Source organism: Clytia hemisphaerica, unplaced genomic scaffold (genome assembly GCF_902728285.1).
Source record: "Clytia hemisphaerica strain Z4C2 unplaced genomic scaffold, Clytia hemisphaerica genome assembly, whole genome shotgun sequence".
Taxonomy (NCBI): domain Eukaryota; kingdom Metazoa; phylum Cnidaria; class Hydrozoa; order Leptothecata; family Clytiidae; genus Clytia; species Clytia hemisphaerica.
In genome coordinates, this window is record NW_027104364.1 from 69,275 (window position 1) to 72,723 (window position 3,449).

Below are 3,449 nucleotides of genomic sequence, written 5' to 3' on the forward strand. Positions count from 1 at the left end.
TTTTAAAATTACGAGTAAATACCGAAATACTGAAGCATTTTTAGGCAATTTACCGTCACCGGCAGCATTTCAAATACCGGAGTACCGTACTTATTTTCTTAAAATCCCTAAATACTAGACAGAAAAAGGAGGGTGACAGTATATGTCACAGTAAACCTTTAACCCCCCCCCCCCCCAAAGTCAGTGACCAAGACAATTAAACGACACAAAAATAGAAAGATCAATGTGAAATCGAAAGAAAAAGACACCACCATCCAAAGACTTTGGTAAGAAATCAGCCTTAAAAAAGAAAGGAGAGAGCGTTTCATTTCTAACTAGGAAGATGTAAGATATGGAAACCGGAACGCGTTAAAAATTATCAAAGAAGAATTCAAGACAATATCTTAAAAAACTTAACAGACTTACACCAACCACAATCATGGTCGTAATATTTGAGAAAAAAGGGAAATCCACCAGGAAGTTTTGAAACCACAATCGATTTGTAAGTGCTCTAAAGTAGATTGGAAGGGTAGAGTTTTAACTCTGAGTTTTAACATGAGACTTAATACAATTAGGACCTGAGGATCCAAAAGTTAAAAAGTGGTCCAATAAGGCTCATAATATAGCCTGGAGGCCTATAAACCCGAGCCAAATTGAAATAAAATATCCGATTAAATTTGAGAGATGGCCCAAAATTGATATTCTCGCGGAAATAAGCTGAATTCTCAAAAGATTTCGATCATGATTGCAGGGTAAAGAAATAAAAATCAAATACCAACAAGAATAAGAAAGAGTATGAAGAAAAGGACATTCAATCCAGGCCCCCAGCGGTTTGCGTGAATGGGCTTTTTGCGGTTGCGTGAATGCATGAGAATTGAAAAATAATTTGCGTAAATGCGTGAATTTCGAAAGAAAATTGCGTGATTGCGTGATGAATTGAGGGGCCACTGAAGTTCACTTATGGTGAGAAGAAGCTGACAAAGGCATTTGTGAATGTTGTACCAAGAAGTTAAAACTGTTCACGGATATCTTTGAAACCGGCCTATTTTTTTAGAAAAGAAAGATAGCTGTTTCTTTAGAGTTTGCATTTGAGGGAACAGCAGTTAATATGATGGTATTTGTGAACTCCAGGGCAATTATACCCTGAACCAGCTTGCTTGCATGTAACACGGTATGTACACAAGCCTTGAATGACAACTTTGCATCTGAACTCGAGGTTATCCCATCGGTTATTACATCTCACCATTTCTGCGGTCATCTGTGCGCCATCATTTTTGCAGTAAACGTAGTTATTGACAATCAATCGTTTACTTTTCCCGTTTGTGAAGTCAGCTAAAAATTTCAAAGAAAATACTGCTGAAAACTTTGCTAAATAGTTGTTTAAACTAAGGGCCTACAGTAAAGTCAAAATTGTTAAAATATTCCAGTCGAGTATTAAGTAGAACTCCGTTTCATTTACCTGAGGGAGCCAAAACTGAATAGAGCGAGAAAAAAACACTAGGTCACCGAGGCAGCTGTGGGATAAATACAGTGGAGTCTCTGAAACTCGAACACGGCCACACGGGGAACTACACAAATTTGCTCGAGTTATGGAGGAAAGGTTTATAAGGCATTGTTAACTGAAGGAACGAGAAAATTTGTTCGAGTTAAGGAGACATTTGAGTTGAAGAAACTCTACTATATTAGATTACAATCAAGGTCACAATTTGTATTTCAGAAAAAAGGGGAATTCCCACGAAATCTGATAGCCACAAACGATTTGGAAGCGCTCTAAGAAGTTAAGTTGGAGGGGTAAAGTTTAAACTCTGATTTTTAACGCTAGACTTAGGACCTTAGGATCTGAGGATCCAAAAGTTCAAGAATGGTCTAATAAGGCTCAGAATATGGTCCTGAAAGCCCATAAAACCCTCCCGAATTGAATATTCGATTACATTTAACAAATAGCCTAAATAAGACTTTTTCGAAATTTCGAAAAACGAGGAAATAAGCAAAATTCTCAATATGTTTATATGCTGATTGTGTAAGAAGCGATTTATTATCAGGGTCATTTTCTATCAATGATTATCCAGTGATCCGTGCATTGCATTTCACAGGAATACAGTAATTTATAAATAAACTATTTAGTGTTCCTCTTACCGATAGCTTTTTGTTTGAGGGCTTGTTCCATTTGGTCCGTACTTTCCACAGTGTCCATGATATCAAAACTTCCACAGAAATTCAAAATGGCGGGTGAAAGGTTCAATTTGTTGGAATGACCGATAGGAACAATTTCTTCTGTTTCAATCCAGTATTTTTGAAGTCGAATACACCACCGGCCTTGTAGTGAAATAAAGATGATATGTAACTTTGAAAGATTTTTTTTTACTTTGACTTTCCATACCAGATAATTTTCTATGTACGTGAGTGGGATTATATTTAGAAGCACAAACGGTTAAGATTGTATCAAGTCTAAAGTCTGAAGCTTCTAATTTATATTATGAGTTGATTCAGAGAACTCATAAAGTTAGTGCACTTTTTAAATGTTACTAACCTTTTTCATTCCAAATTCTACTTCGTCCATTGTTGGTTCATCTTGGGACATTTTTGAGACGTAACATTTCTTGTCCACAAAAATCCTGATCACGCTCAATTTCTAAGGGGAAGGAAATGCAGAAATGTTATGGTTAGTTTACAAACAATCGAGCACTCACTTTTACCTAGACTAGCAAGCGTATGTCTTTCTTTGGACACAGGAACGCGGGAATAGTGCTTCTTATAATAAAGAGTTCTTATAGAAAATAGAAATTGCCGAGGGAGAGTGGTTTGGAAAGACATATTGTATCTAGTGAACATATAGACATAGAGCCAATTGCAAGTTTGATATGCAGCGAAATACAACGACGGGGTTTACTAGTCTTTCATTTACCGAGAATTTGAATAAAAACTGTTGAAATCTTTCAAATAGTGAGCAGCAACCACTCCAGCGTGTTTTGGCACTCTGTAGATCAGGATACCATTTTGTTTATCAATGTGAACGCGTTCGTCATATTTCTGTTGTTTTTCATTGAACTCCAAATGATAATCACTGTCTGATGAGAAAAAAGAGAAAATGAAATATTGATTAAGCGTTAAAGAATAGGGGTTAAGGTGGCAGAAATTACTTTTGAGATGACTAAAAAAATTGCTGGATCCATCCATCGGAAAATACTTTTTGCTTTTATTCATTCAAAATCTTTGCACAAAATTGATAATTCATTGCAAGGAAAAGTTTTTAGGGGGTGTACAATTTGCAAAGAAGCGGTAGGGTGGAATCTTGGCGGTTAGTTCCACTGTCAAAACCATTCAGGCAGAAACAGAATTCATCAGTTGAACGGAATATTTGAACAAAGCTTTTAGTCCCAGAGAAATTCTTTGTTGGTGAACCTTTGGACCTGATGTAGACGGTGTTATGTAGATTTGGGTAAGATTTTACAAAGTGATGGATAAAACCC

The 3,449-nt window shown here is 36.4% G+C and overlaps 1 long non-coding RNA gene across 2 annotated transcripts; it reads right to left on the reverse strand.

Annotated features, from left to right (window-relative positions):
* Window positions 1–799: 799 nt before the first annotated feature.
* LOC136818381 (uncharacterized) lies at window positions 800–3,039 on the reverse strand. 2 transcript variants are annotated; one of them, XR_010848230.1, is made up of 4 exons: window positions 2,885–3,039; window positions 2,510–2,611; window positions 2,116–2,295; window positions 800–1,311 (listed from the first exon to the last, which is right to left on the reverse strand). It is a non-coding gene; the product is annotated as an uncharacterized lncRNA (long non-coding RNA). The 2 variants fall into 2 exon arrangements; XR_010848229.1 differs by having other exon boundaries at window positions 2,510–2,898.
* Between the last annotated feature and the right edge of the window lie 410 nt (window positions 3,040–3,449).